Here is a 16,305-nt window from a genome sequence, read left to right as displayed (position 1 = left end):
ACAGTGGCAGGACTACTCCGCTAGCCTCCCTCCACCAAGTCCCAGACAGTGGCAGGACTACTCCGCTAGCCTCCCTCCACCTAGTCCCAGACAGTAGCAGGACTACTCCGCTAGCCTCCCTCCACCTAGTCCCAGACAGTGGCAGGACTACTCCGCTAGCCTCCCTCCACCTAGTCCCAGACAGTGGCAGGACTACTCCGCTAGCCTCCCTCCACCTAGTCCCAGACAGTGGCAGGACAACTCCGCTAGCCTCCCTCCACCTAGTCCCAGACAGTGGCAGGACTACTCCGCTAGCCTCCTTCCACCAAGTCCCAGACAGTGGCAGGACTACTCCGCTAGCCTCCCTCCACCTAGTCCCAGACAGTGGCAGGACTACTCCGCTAGCCTCCCTCCACCTAGTCCCAGACAGTGGCAGGACTACTCCGCTAGCCTCCCTCCACCTAGTCCCAGACAGTGGCAGGACTACCCCGCTAGCCTCCCTCCACCTAGTCCCAGACAGTGGCAGGACTACTCCGCTAGCCTCCCTCCACCTAGTCCCAGACAGTGGCAGGACTACTCCGCTAGCCTCCCTCCACCTAGTCCCAGACAATGGCAGGACTACTCCGCTAGCCTCCCTCCACCTAGTCCCAGACAGTGGCAGGACTACTCCGCTAGCCTCCCTCCACCTAGTCCCAGACAGTGGCAGGACTACTCCGCTAGCCTCCCTCCACCTAGTCCCAGACAGTGGCAGGACTACTCCGCTAGCCTCCCTCCACCTAGTCCCAGACAGTGGCAGGACTACTCCGCTAGCCTCCCTCCACCTAGTCCCAGACAGTGGCAGGACTACTCCGCTAGCCTCCCTCCACCTAGTCCCAGACAGTGGCAGGACTACTCCGCTAGCCTCCCTCCACTTAGTCCCAGACAGTGGCAGGACTACTCCGCTAGCCTCCCTCCACTTAGTCCCAGACAGTGGCAGGACTAATGTCTGGTCCAGTGGGTTCCTTGAAGATCTCCTGCAAGTTAATACATTCTGGGCCATCTGTTTCCACACACCTCCTTTACATTACCATGTGCCCCCCTCCCTGGCCCACAGTCTAATTAACTTTGGTCCCTCTCCCCGTGCCCAGACTCAAGCTGCCTCTCTGAGAGAAGGGGAGATGGAGAGAGAGAAAGAGAGACAGAGAGCATCTTCCCCAATATTTGGAACCAAGGCCTGATCACTCCAATCCACAAAAGTGGAGACAAATTTGACACCAATAACTACCGTGGGATATGAGTCAACAGCAACCTTGGGAAAATCCTCTGCGTTATCATTAACAGCAGACTCGTACATTTCCTCAGTAAAAACAATGTACTGAACAAATGTCAAATTGGCTTCTTACCAAATTACCGTACGACAGACCACGTGTTCACCCTGCACACCCTAATTGACAAACAAATAAACCAAAACAAAGGCAAAGTCTACCCATACTATGTTGATTTAAAAAAAGCCAAAGAAAGAAGAGGAAAAATATATATTGAGTCAACCTGATGTTTTGAAGAGGACACATCCCTCAAGGCTACACTTGTTGTGGTCCACACTATTTTGAAAGACTTTTCATTGTTTGGGGACGACGTTATTGATTAGCATGTGTGTGTGTGAAGGGTACTTAACACTTTGACAAAGAGAGGGGACATTTGTGAGCCAGTTGTATCACTGCTATTCATAATAACCAAAGCCTTCGTTAGGAGAGCAATACTAATTGTGGGGGGATGAATAAATGAAAAGCCACAGAACAATTGAAACAGAACAATTGAAAAATGGAGACATTCTCTGTGAAGAATAGACCCACAGAAAGAAGGAAAAGGGAAGTCACAAAAACTAATTTGATCTATTCACATTTATGCTATTCTGAAATAAACATGAATACATACATTTTCATATTTTCTCTGGATCTATTCTTTTTGTAAAGAACTAAGATGTAAGTGGCTGTGCAAACCTGGGGTGGGAGTAAGAACAGAACCATATAGGGTTTTGAAACAAGCTAGTTAAAAAATGTTGACCTCTTTAGATAATCGCGTGCCTACGGCATATCGCTTGGTACAACCACTAAGCTTTTATTCCATTTTAAATTCTCTAATCTTTGTTTTGCCATTGATCTCTAAAAAGTCACTCAAAACATGTAAAAATTGAAGTTTTGCAATAAAATATACACAATTTGTCACCCAACAAGCTTAGGCGACAGTACTGTATGCTACCTTACCCCAGGTTCAGCACCTCCATTAAAGAGAAATGCAGATTTTATATGCAGCCACATTAAACTGTAATGGTCTTGGAGGAGATTATGCCACTTTTAACAGCTGGCCTGTTGACTATGGAAGGAGGTATATACTGTAAGAGTTTTCTGACACCTTGTTGAAGAGTCTGGTATTTGCATGAATCCCATGCATATTATATCGTACAGACCTGTTGTCAACCTCGGGAAGTCTATTCATGGGGAAGGATGGCAATAAGTTACTGCTGCTTGTCATATGCCAGCCTGGTTTGCTATTCATGTTTGTGTGCAGGACCATTGTCTGTTGGCCCAGGGGGTATTCTGTTTGAGGCTGATTTCAGCTTTATGATGCAGACAGACAGAGAGAGCCTCTACAAATACTAGGGAGCAGGCAGAGCCTGAGCAAACACCTACATCTCCTCTTCAAATTAATATTTCAATTCCCCTCCAAATTGAATTTGTGAGATGCAAAAAGAGGAGAGGTGAGTATTTGCACATGACCATCAGTGGTGGGAGAGGGAGAGGGAGGAGGGGGGATGATGAGGTGTTTTACACCTCTGAGGAGCCTATCAGGAAGGGCACGTCCCTCATTACCTGGTGTTTGAGAGAGATGCAGCTGCAGCATGTTAAGAGGCCCATTTCACCCAGGCCTCCACCTGCATCAGAGAGGGGAGAGAGAAAATCTCTGACATGACCTCCAGCGAGGCGAGCGTGTCGGGAACCGCTGGAGACGGGGGTTGGAACTGATGGAGGAGAGGGGGATAAACACATGCCTCGCAATCAGTCATGAAATGCAACCTGGCACCTATTGGGCTTCGACCTGAAGGGGGCCTCTATCTACAGAACCGACTGAGGCCTGTGGAACAACACTGAGGGAACCTGAGAGAGGGAGGGGAGAGAGAGAGAGGGTGAGGAGAGAGAGGGGGTGAGGAGAGAGAGGGGGTGAGGAGAGAGAGGGGGTGAGGAGAGAGAGGACAGAGCGAGGGGGAGAGAAGAGAGGGCACGCCACCTCACAGGGCTGTTTATTAATGTAATTAAACACAGGCTGGCTCTCACTACACCACACCTGACCTCCACAGGAGAGAGAAAGAGAGAGAGAGAGAGAGAGAGGGTGAGGAGAGAGAGAGCGAGGGAGAGAGGGAGGGAGGGGTGGAGTGATGTAACTGGGACAGGATATTGGAAGGATAAGGCAGGAAACAAGAGAGGACAGGCAGAGACAAAGGACAGGAAGAGAGTAAGATGTGACGTGATGAGAGGAAGGAAAGATGTGGACACAGAGGATGAGAACCAGGGACAGAAATAGAACAGGCAAATAAACAGATAGGATATGAAGAAGATGCACAGGTGTAGAGTGGATCACAAACCAACAACAGAAGAAGACATGACAACAGCAAGCCACTGAGAGGTAAATGAGAGGCCAAATGGAGGGAGAGGGAGAAGGCCAGGGCAGATTGTGGCCCAGGAGCCTGTATGAAATATGAAGAATGTCATGTAATCACATTAGACAAAGTGCACTTCTTTGTCTAATCACTTCCCGTCCTGCCTGTCTGTCTGTCCCTCTCGCCATCCGCTCACCTGTGGGCGGAGGGACCCAGTGAGGCAGACAGGGCGGCAGAGACGGGGCTGGGCTGTGAAAGGGTGGAGGGATGTGAGAAGGGTGAGTGGGGAGCGGGGTGACAGCTTGAAGCACACCCTGTCACGATCCATTTCTCGTCTCCACAGCCCACATTAGACGCATTGTCACAATAATTACATTTCTCTGTATTAATTGACGACTTGTAATGGAAATGTGAGCAGTCGGGGAATGTATCAAAGTACAACAACAACAATAGCAGAGGCAATAACAAAACAAATATCATCTGGACAAATGAGGGAGGGAATTAGACATGATTGATGAGTTTTGGGGCCTCAGAGGCAGCCACACACTGTCTGTGTGCTCTGGAACTTCCGACACTGTGTATTTCACTGTCTGTGTGCTCTGAGACTTCTGACACTGTATTTCACTGTCTGTGTGCTCTGGGACTTCCGACACGGTGTATTTCACTGTCTGTGTGCTCTGGGACTTCCGACACTGTGTATTTCACTGCCTGTGTGCTCTGGGACTTCCGACACGGTGTATTTCACTGTCTGGGTGCTCTGGGACTTCCGACACTGTGTATTTCACTGTCTGTGTGCTCTGGGACTTCCGACACTGTGTATTTCACTGTCTGGGTGCTCTGGGACTTCCGACACTGTGTATTTCACTGCCTGTGTGCTCTGGGACTTCCGACACTGTGTGTGTGAGTGCACGTGCCTGAGATTATGTGCATTTGTCTGTTTGTATGTGGGCTAAAGACTTTGCTCAGAGGGAAATTACACCAGCTAATAGATCAGGAATGAGGAATTGGTAATCCATGGCAGAATTGAATTACCATGCAATAATACTTATTTCTATAACAAAAAAAACGGACATTTTGAGGGGCTTAATCCCATTCATCTGTAAGCTTTCCTTTTGTCATCAGTGTTCACACAAAATAATTTGAGTGTAGAAACACAGAATCATTACCTTATTGGCAGGAAAGCCCATTTCTCTCATGTTCTACATGTTCAATGCAGTTGAATGTGACCCTATCTGTTATTCTAGTTCTAGCACTAGATTCAGCATACTGATCATAGGGACAAGTACTGCATATGATGAACATAGTTGCAGAAAGTTTCTCAGGGACAGGGCCACATGTTTGACTGACTGACACCACTCCCACATGGCTAGACTCTACATAGGTAGAGTGGTTTAGCCCTGTGAGCCGCTACCTTTCTTTCAGCCTCTCAACGAGGATGTGGGTTCAGGTTTGCAGTGCGTTGGAATGTCAATGGAGACAGGAGGACTTGAGGTCAGTGTGTCCCAGGGAGAGAGAGGGTGACCAATGAGTGAAACATCTGGCTGGAGACAGGGGGCTGGAGACGGGGATAGGGACAGGATGGGAGTGGGAGTGGGGGTACAGAGAGGAAGCTCATCTGTTTGGCACATCTCTGTCCCAGCCTCTCTTGGAGCACAATCTCTCCTTCATTGTTTCTGGCATCTTTATCTGAGACTGACAGATGAATCTCACTCCCTCTGTACACGCTCACACAACTTGTGCCCACACACAAACACACACACGCACACACACACACACACACACACGCACACACACGCAAACACATGCACACACAAACACATATCCATCCTTACTCTTCTCTTGAATGCTTTGGAGAGAATGGGAAGCTGTGCAAACATGCCTGGTACTTATTCCAGGGTTCTGAGTGAAGCTCAGGCCACCACAGCAAATATTTCCCCCAAAAGTTTTTTTTCCTTATAACCATGGCGATGCAGCCGAAGCCCTGGCAAAGGGAGGCTCAAGCTCTTTCAGCGTGGCCAGGAAGCTCTCTCCCTGTCTCCCTGCCTGCTCCTGGAAACAGCTGCGTATTGGGGGGAAATGTGTGAGAGAGAAGGGACCCAGGCTGTCCCCGGGGAAAATTAAATGTAGATTTTGCGACGTGGGCTCATTTTCTGCAGTCTGGAGCAGTCTGATAGGGCCTGACTGGAGGCTTATTTGATTAGTTTAATTCACAGCCTCGTGTGGTTCTCGGCAGCAATGTTCCTGTAACATTTGTTAGAGCATTAGGCACCCAGGTAATTAACAATTTGTTTCCGTTGAGCAATGGAACAATCACACACAAAAAGTGAGCTGTGTGTATGTTGGCTTCACAACAATGTTCATAGTTGTAACACCTACACAAGAGGTGGAACAATCATCTTTTTTATTGCTGCCATGATTTGATGACTCCTGAGAGTGTGCTCTTCTCCAGCACGTCAATGCCTCATCACTGTGAGATAAGAGGGTTTGAGGCTCTGCAGCAGGCAGCATCACATCAGGAATCACTCCTAGCTGAGTCATCCAGCACATTGTATTTCCTCATACAGTCTCGTACATGCCAGTGTCTCTTCTTCCAGCATCATATGACTAACAACATGAGACAAAAAAAACAACAGCATACACTCTTAGAATTAGGCGTGACTCAAAGAACCCTGGAGATCCTCAAGGAACCCTGGGATTCCTCAAGCAACCATAGCTTTCAATGGTTAATACTTGCACCTTTGGTTAGTTGAGGGGTTCTTGGAGGAACCTGTAATGTTTCAATGTAGCAAAGTTCCTGGAGAAACAGTATACAATTCCACCTTTAATGACAATACAACAAAACACATGAACAGGCATGACATTTACGCTCACGGGTGGTCAAAAATAACTATCCGAAAGTCACACCTCCAATGAGCCACACCTCCAATTTTCTGATAGGCTGCCTCAACTATAATATATTATTAAAACGGTTCAACATTTAACCCCTCCCATAATAAAAAGGTTCCTATTTGAACCTTTACAAATGGGTTTCTTTGAAATAACCTTTTCAGAGGGATTCCTCAAAGAACTTTGAACTGAAAAAGTGCCCCCATGGTGGCAAACGTTTTGAACCCAAAAAGGTTTTTCGAGGCTCCTTTTCTTCTTAGAGTGTACAGTAGCACACACACACACAAGGGAACATGGACAGAGGAAACTGTAAACGCCACAGTGAGTGTAACGCTTTCGTTATGGGAAGTAGCGGAGTCAGGTGCAGGACAGAGGGATGAGTGCAAACAAACGTGTTTACTCAAAAACCACAATCAAAAATACTCCCACAGTAAAATAACAGGGTTGGGAGAAACACCAACAACCACTAAACATCAACAATCACAGACAAGACAAACAGGGAAGCCAGAGGGTTAAATAAGAAACATAATCAGGGAATTGAAAACAGGTGTGTATAATTAAGACAAAACAAAACGAACAGGGAAACATAGATCGGTGGTGACTAGTAAGCCGGTGACGTCGACCGCGGAACGCCGCCCGAACAAGGAGAGGGGCCGACTTCGGCGGAAGTCGTGACAGTGAGGAAGAAAATGGAAAACAATGCATGATGGGAGGAGGGGTTAAGTGATCAGAGTGGGTGACTCTTACAGCATGTAGAGCACAATGCATAATGGGAGGAGTGGTTTGGCAACATCCCCTTCTGAATTCCATATCTCAGTCCTCAAGCACTGTGAAATTAGAATACAAATGAAGCCTAGACTATTTTGCCATGAGATCTGGAGGCACAATTAGAAGTGACAATGGGTAAAGGGGACCCAGCTCAGTAAAGGGAGCCCAGCTCAGTGCAATATCTACTGTATCTCTCCTACCAAACGGTTTGAAAAGAGCAAGTCTCGCTCCCTCTGCCCTTCTCCTTCTTTCTGCACCCTCTCATTTGTCACATTTACAATGGAAACATCCAAATTTACAGATGCTATCAATTAATCACCTCCGGTCTAATTACAATCCAATTAACCTCTCTTTCTGTGCTCCCTGCCTGCCGCAGGACGGACGCTTCTCTGTCCCAGTTCCCTCCATACTCAATCACTAAGCACACATACACACACACACAGAAAAAGGAAGTGAGGGAGAGAGACTGGAAAGAAAACGAGAAAGAATGAGAGAGAGAGAGTGAGAGAGAGAGAGCAAGAGAGAGGGAATGTGACCATGAGCTGGAGCCAGTGTCTCTCTAGTGGGGTCTTGTGAGAGCGAAGAGCTGGATGAGCACTCTCCAGAGGAGGGAAGGATGTGTTCAGTCTTTAGGCTTTGTTTTCCTCTGTCACCATGGGATACGGAAGGGAGTGTTGAGGGGAGGATGTGTAGGTTTATACCGATCCTATCACCCCGACCACCACCACCTCCATCCCCTGCTCTATGCTCTAACACAGATATACTCCATGACTATAGAGGGTGGATGTGTCTCCCCCTCAGTTCTAACCCAGATGGATATACACCATGACTATTACCTGAGCAGGCAGGCCTGGATTTACAGCGGGCTGTCAGCCGGGGCTTTTAACGCCACACTGGGGCTGTTTTACAGCTCTGCCCGAGGGCCCCAATCGGCTTTCAATTAGCAGGTGAGCTGCAGCCCTGCTTCCAATCAATAGCCTAGTCCAGCCCAGCACACTGAAGCACAGGCAGGCTGGCTGACTGGATGGAGGGGACCCAGGGGCTGGCAGGGGGGAGAGGGGGGTGTACAGGAGGGGCTAGGTAGACTCATGCCACATAGCCAGAGGGCTGCAGACGGAAAGGGTCTGTCATTCTCTGTCTCCCTTCTCATTTTAAACTCAGTCTGCAACCTCCAGTGTGTCTCACTACTGAGAATACATGAACCGAGGGAAGGGAACTGAGGAACAGAGAAAGAGAGAAAGAAAAGACAGAATCTGTCTGTCTGTCTGTCTGTCTGACTGACTGACTGACTGACTGTCTCTCTCTGTCTCTCTCTGTCTCTCTCTGTCTCTCTCTGTCTCTCTCTCTGTCTCTCTCTCTCTCTGTCTCTCTCTGTCTCTCTCTCTGTCTCTCTCTCTGTCTCTCTCTGTCTCTCTCTGTCTCTCTCTGTCTCTCTCTGTCTCTCTCTCTGTCTCTCTCTCTGTCTCTCTCTCTGTCTCTCTCTCTCTCTGTCTCTCTCTGTCTCTCTCTGTCTCTCTCTGTCTCTCTCTCAAGCCATGCAGCTCTTTCCTTGCATCACACTTGATTTTCAAAGCGATGCTGTCATACCATTTTTGTTCTTATTCTGCTCACTTCAGCATTCTGTCTCCAAAGTCACAGCTCAGAAACAAAGAGAGGGAGAGCAGTAGAGTGTCTAAACAACATGGGTCTCTTTGAACGTTCCACAGTGGTGGGGGTGGGGTTAGGGGAAAGGGTTTTGGGGGTTGTTGGGGGTTGGGGGGGGTTGAGGTTGGGAGTGGGGCCAAGGTATGCCTCCCTTCCACGCGGGGGAGCTTCAAGGGGGAGAGGCAACACGGGCGTCTTTGAAGGCACCTCAGCAGGAGGGTAAGAGTGTGTGTGTGTGTGTGTGTGTGTGTGTGTGTGTGTGTGTGTGTGTGTGTGTGTGTGTGTGTGTGTGTGTGTGTGTGTGTGTGTGTGTGTGTGTGTGTATAGAGGGAGGGGGGCAGTTGGTAGAGGAGCATGGTAGCTACACATCTCACTCTGAGCAGAGAGAACAGAGCTGGAAGGGGAGACAGGCAGCTCATCCCTCCACACATCTCTGTTCAAAGGCGCCATCAAAGTCTGGCAGAAATGTCAGTGCTGTAGGCAGGGGACCGGCCTCTGAATGTCACTCCTTCTCAGGTCAGCACAGAGCGTGCCTGCCATGCTCCAGAGGAGGAAATCGAGAGAGGAAAAGTAGAGAAGGGATAGTGTCTGTGAGAGAGGGATACTCAGTCTATCATACGATATTTCTGTATGAGAGAGAGGTTTCTGAGATAGGTTTGACACCTACAACATCCTTGTTAACAACAACCGTTCCCACAACTTTAGAGAACATTCCTTTCAGTCTTACTAGGTCATTGTCTAATGTTTTCTAGGAATGTTCCTTTGATGTGCAAGGAATGTTTCCAAGAGACCTTTCCCTTCATGTCAATTAGAACTTATTCAGAAGTTGGTTACCATGTTCTCAGAACTTAAGATATGAAGGTCCTAGACACGATACATGGGAATGTTGCAAGAACATTCATGTGTCCAGTTTTCGGATGTTTAGGAGAATATCCCATCAATGTCCCACCAAACACACACAGAATATGGCTGCCATGTTCTCAGAATATAATAATGGGGCATCCTGAGTGGCGCTGCTGTCTAAGTCACTGCATTGCAGTGCTAGAGGTCTCACTACAGACCCGGGTTTGATCCCAAACTGTGTCACAACCGGCTGTGATCGGGAGTCCCATAGGGCAGCGCACAATCCACTTAAGTAGATGAAACAATTTGATAGGTGTAAGCGAAAGGGTGAATGCACTTTTAAGTACATCTCAGTTTTGTTAAAAGTACACTCAAGAAAAAACGATTTTATTGATCATAGTGATTCAGGAGTATCTTCAAAACAGGTTAAGGCTCCCACCAACATTAGACAACTACACTGAAAGCTCGTAAATGGCTGAAATAAGTCAATCAAATCAATTCTGAAAATAGTCAAATGAACCGATACATGACACGGACATGGTGGCATAGCGGAGTACCGTGAACCAAGAGGTTGTGAGTTCAAATCCCAGGTGAGGACATGATATAAATGATAAATTAACATGCACAATGTAATCATGTATGTGAAATATGTAAGTTGAAAACACTATGCACTTTGTGTGAGTGTCTGTAACCTTGCCAACAGACAAAGAGCTACGAATGGATCAGTGGTTCACCAATCAGGGCCTTGATTGGCTCGGCAACAAGGCGTGTAATTACATTTTTTTTGGGGGGGGGAGAACTTTTCTTTGGGACCATCAGGCAACTTCCTGAGAACTGATACACAGAAATGTTCTTGCAACATTGCCATTAAAAGTGTCTAGAAAATGTATATCTTATGTTCTGAGAACATGGCAACCATTTTCTGTGTATGTTTGGTGGGCAGTTGATGGAATATTCTCGAATGTTCTCATGAAACAAGTGTAGAACATTAAGATATTGTCTTTGAATGATTTTATTGTATTTTTTTAAAACAATACAAAACACATGCATACAAACGACAACATCACACAAACATCCACTACATCCACTACATCACGCCTGCCACCATCTCAAGCCCCTCATCACTCTCTGCCATATGGCCTCAAACTGCACCATTTTGTTTCTCTCCATCACCAACAAACTTTCAACATTTAGATAATAATTTATTTGACCTTTCCATTGTGTTAACGGCAAAGGATTGGTTGATTCCCAGTTTTGATGTATACGTTTTTACAAGATGATTGACAAGAAAAGTGTTGTCCAGCCCATCGGGTATCTCACTTAAAAGTACATTTACACTCTAATACTTCTGACAGACAACTTTCTACCTCTGCCTATAATTTTTGGTCTTCATAACATTCCCAGAAGGCATGGATTATTGAGTCATTGTTAGTTTTACACTTAAAACATGACTCTGCTGTTATGCTGTACAATTTGTGAATTTTATCTCTTTTATCAAATTCTAAACTTACTTTATACTGGATTAAGCATACATTTTCGTTTACTGTAATTTTGTTAGTTATGTTCCAACTTTCCCTCCATCTTGTGCCAATATCAGATATTTCTAAGTCTTGGTTCCAATAGGTCATATTTCTTTCTAAGAGATTGTCAGTTGGATTGGCTCTCTGCAAGGTTTTGTATAGGCTACCGATCACATGAATATCATTTTCTGACTCAAATAGGATTCCCTCAAGATTTCTCTGATGTACAAAAGATTTCAAAACAAAATTAAGTGACATAAAACTTTTAAGTTGCATGTCTTTGAAAATATCTATGTGCACTAATTTATTGGTGAATTCTGAAAAACTATCCAAGGATTGTTCCATAAGGTTGTGTATTTAGGGAGTGATATTGGTTCTTGTAAAATCCGTTTCATTTTCTTCCATACCGTTATAGTGTTCTTAACTATGAAGTTGTTAATGTCCATAGCGTTATCCTTTGAAAATAGATCCGTAAAAAGATTCAGGAGATGAGCATGCACATCTTCAATATGTACCCATTGTTCCTCTTTAGTGCATTTAACTATATGTCACAAGGAAAAGCCTTGGGTAGGGAGTTGATACAAGTCTGGAAGGTTAAAACCACCCTCGGACTTAGGAAGATGGAACACTTTGATTTGTATTCTATTAATTTTATTTGCCCATATAAAGTCCGTTATGACCGAGTATACTTTTTTAAAGAATATCATCGGTGGGGTAATTGGTATGACCGAGAATAAGTATAATAACTTTGGCCATTCTGAAGAAGTTTATTCTACATGTTCGATTTATGGAAAGCTTGTTCCGTTTAATTAGGACAGCTTTCATATTATTGAGTAATGGGATAAAATAATCTTTATATATTTGTTGTTTGTTGTCACTTACTAAGCATCCTAAGTATTTTATATTTTTTTGTGCTCCACTTAAAGGATTGCTGTAGATCATGAGTTATTGTCATTATTTCGTTTTTTTCCACTTACATTTTATATTCTGAGATTTTACAGTATTCTGAAAATATTTTTATCAGGGGGGGCAATGACTTTTCAATATTGGTCAGGTATATCAGGAGATTGTCTGCAAATAAGTTTAGTTTATATTTATGTTTAACAATACTGATACCTGTTACGTTTGGGTACTGTCTAATTCTTTCTGGAAGCGGTTCAATTGCCAGTGCGAACAAGCGTGGGAGAGAGGACATTCCTCTTTTGTGCCCCTTTCTAAAGCAATTTCATCCGATAATGTATTATTTTGCTTTAGGACATTTACAGTGCGTTCGAAAAGTATTCAGACTTCTTTACTTTTTCCAAATTGTGTTACATTACAGCCTTATTCTAAAATTGATTCAATAACTTTTTTCGCCCTCATCAATCTATACCCCATAATGACAAAGTAAAAACAGGTTTCCAGAAAATGTTGCACCTTTAAAAAGAACGAAGAAAAAAAAAGACTTACATGCATAAGTATTCAGACCCTTTGCTATGAGACTCCAAATTGAGCTCAGATGCATCCTGTTTCCATTGATCATCCTTGAGATGTTTCTACAACTTTGCCAAAAGGTACCCAAATAACTCTCAGACCATGAGAAACAAGATTCTCTGGTCTGATGAAACCAAGACTGAAGTCTTTGGTCTGAATGCCAAGCGTCACATCTGGAGGAAACCTGGCACCATCCCTACAGTGAAGCATGGTGGTGGCAGCATCATGCGGTGGGGATGTTATTTAGCGGCAGGCACTGGGAGAATAGTCAGGATCGAGGGAAAGATGAACAGAGCAAAGTACAGAGAGATCCTTGATGAAAGCCTGCTCCAGAGCCCTCAGGACCACTTTACCATCGAGGACCACTTTGGAAACAAGTGATATCCTCTGGGTCCACATTGTACATTTTGTTGTATATATCTGTTACCCCAAATAAATTCAATTCAATTCAGGACCTCAGACTGGGGCGAAGGTTCACCTTCCAACAGGACAATGACACTAAGCACACAGCCAAGACAATGGAGGAGTGGCTTCGGGACAAGTCTCTGAATGTCCTTGAGTGGCCCAGCCAGAGCTCAGACTTAAACCCGATCGAACATCTCTGGAGAGACCTGAAAATAGCTGTGCAGTGATGCTCCCCATCCAACCTGACAGAGCTTGAGAGGATCTGCAGAGAAGAATGGGAGAAACTCCCCAAATACAGGTGTGCCAAGCTTGTAGCGTCATACCCAAGGAGACTTGAGGCTGTAATCACTGCCAAAGGTGCTTCAACAAAGTACTGAGTGTAAAGGGTCTGAATTCTTATCTAAATGTGATATTTCAGTTCAATATTCAATTGTTATCAATATTCAAATCTTATGAAAATGTGATATTTCAGTTTTTATTTTTAGTTGACAAAAAGTTGACAAAAAAAATGTATAGGGGCTCTACTTTGTCCCAATATGTTAAATACAATTCTATGGGAAAGCCTTCTTCTAATATAACCGTTTTTTAAATTCTTTTTTGTCTGCTGATAGTTGCTTCAGGGTTGTTGAGTCTAACAAGGCTGTAGGATCAGTTCCATTGTTGTTCAATTCTGATTTATATACATTTTCATATAATCGTGCTGTTGTTTCTAATTAACGCATCTGTATCTTTTAAGATTAGAACTGGTTTGGCGTGTATTCGTTTTGTGAGGGTAGCGAGATGCTTACCAGGTTTTTTGCCATTAAGAAATCCATGACATAGTTATATCAGATCATTCTCTGTTATCATGCTTAATTACACCAATAGAAAATATACTTAGCAACAGAATATGGAGAATGAACAGAGCACATCTTGAAGACCCAAAATGTATTAAATACCTAAATGAAAAAATAAAAACCTTTACCATTACAGATATAGAGATACAGGATAGAGAAAACTCGCCCCCGATATAATTTGGGATGCTTTTAAGTAGTACATTAGGGGAACGATAATCTCATACTCGGCAAAAATTGAATCTGAGTTAGAAATTAAAAATCCCATAAAAAATCATTACAAGGTAAAGAAGAAAGTAAAATGTCTGAACTTAAGCAGGAATATGATCATTTACTTTTGAAGAGATCCAACAACTACAGGTTAAACACAAATAAAGCATGCTACTTAATCAAGTAAATTGTTGAGTGCATTTTTTAAAATAAAAATGTTGTCAATTTTTGAATATCTTTTCTTACTTTGAGAGAAAAAAATAGTATTTTGTAGTTGGGAATAGTAATCTCCAGGTGTCCTGTAGATTATTTGTAGAGATGATATTTTTAAGCCTCTTTGGAGGCTCCTTAAATTTTCCTTTTTTGTTACTGCGTCTGTCAATGTTATTGAATGTATGATTTAGGTTGCCTGCTAAAATAATAGTTCCTGTCTGGATTTGATCTAATATAGCTCAAATTCTATCTAAAAAAAACAGATTTGCCCCTGGTGGGATATACAATGAAATCAATGTGTATTTTTCACCATGTAATGTACAATTCAACATTAGAAAACAGTCTTTGTGGTCCTGGTGCTGGGATATAAGGGAAAAGGGTGTATTCTTATTTATCAGGATGCCTACACCTCTGCTGTTTCTACAGTAGGTGGCAGCATAGGCCTCTCCAACCTATGTCCACCTTGTCTGTTCTGTCTATAATTGAAGAAGCAGATAAAACATTTTAGCAGATGAGAGCGGTGGACATTCCATGGAATGGGAGAGTCATAGTATAAACATATAGTTATTATACACAGTACATGTATAGAGCGTGTGAGCTGAGCAAACATTTAAAAGAGAACACCCAAAAAACATAAAGTACAGTACTTCTTTGTACTTTGAGGCGCTATGCCTTTTTAAGCTTCAACTCCTCTCCTAATGTACCAAAAGACTGTGGATTATGTCATTGTACCTACATTGGAGGAAGACTGTCACTTTAGTACTGTGGTCAGTTTGTATTACCTTGTACATAATTTTTTTTACATTTTTAGTCATTTAGCAGACGCTCTTATCCAGAGCGACTTACAGTAGTGAATGCATACATTTCATTTTCATTTCATGCAGAAGTGTCTGATGCCCTTTCCAGTCACCCCGACCCAATCCCCCGGATAGAGCCCCTCTCCACTCTCACCAATAACAACCATTGAATCATAGCTATAATGAAAACAAGGAATAATAATGACTCGACATCCTCTCCTAATCTGTCTAGAACTCTTATTCATCTTACAGCAAGTTTGCAAGTCACAAAAATGAATACAATTACATTGTAATATAGTTAAATCCCTATTTCTCTCTCTCCCAAGCCAAACCCTTTCTCCACCATTAAGATCTTACACTGCCTTGCAAAAGTGTTCATCCCCTTTGGCGTTTTTCCTATTTTGTTGCATTACAACCTGTAATTTAAATAGATTTTTATTGTGATTTCATGTAATGGACATACACAAAATAGTCCAAATTGGTGAAGTGAAATTAAAATAATTACTTGTTTCAAATAATAAAAAATAAAAAAAACGGAAAAGTGGTGCGTGCATATGTATTCACCCCCTTTGCTATGAAGCCCCTAAATAAGATCTGGTGCAACCAATTACCTTCAGAAGTCACATTATTAGTTAAATAAAGTCCACCTGTGTGCAATCTAAGTGTCACATGATCTGTCACATGAGCTCAGTATATATATATATATACACCTGTTCTGAAAGGCCCCAGAGTCTGCAACACCACTAAGCAAGGGGCACCACCAAGCAAGCGGGACCATGAAGACCAATGAGCTCTCCAAACAGGTCAGGGACAAAGTTGTGGAGAAGTACAGATCAGGGTTGGGTTATAAAAAAATATTCAAAACTTTGAACATCCCACGGAGCACCATTAAATCCATTATTAAAAAATTTAAAGAATATGGCACCAAAACAAACCTGCCAAGAGAGGGCCGCCCACCAAAACTCACAGACCAGGCAAGGAGGGCATTAATCAGAGAGGCAACAAAGAGACCAAAGATAACCCTGAAGGAGCTGCAAAGCTCCACAGTGGAGATTGGCGTATCTGTCCATAGGACCACTTTAAGCCGTACACTCCACAGA

This window comes from Salmo trutta, chromosome 12 (assembly GCF_901001165.1).
Source record: "Salmo trutta chromosome 12, fSalTru1.1, whole genome shotgun sequence".
Classification (NCBI taxonomy): domain Eukaryota; kingdom Metazoa; phylum Chordata; class Actinopteri; order Salmoniformes; family Salmonidae; genus Salmo; species Salmo trutta.
The sequence above is the reverse complement of the archived record's forward strand: the minus strand, read 5'-3'. Positions refer to the sequence as shown.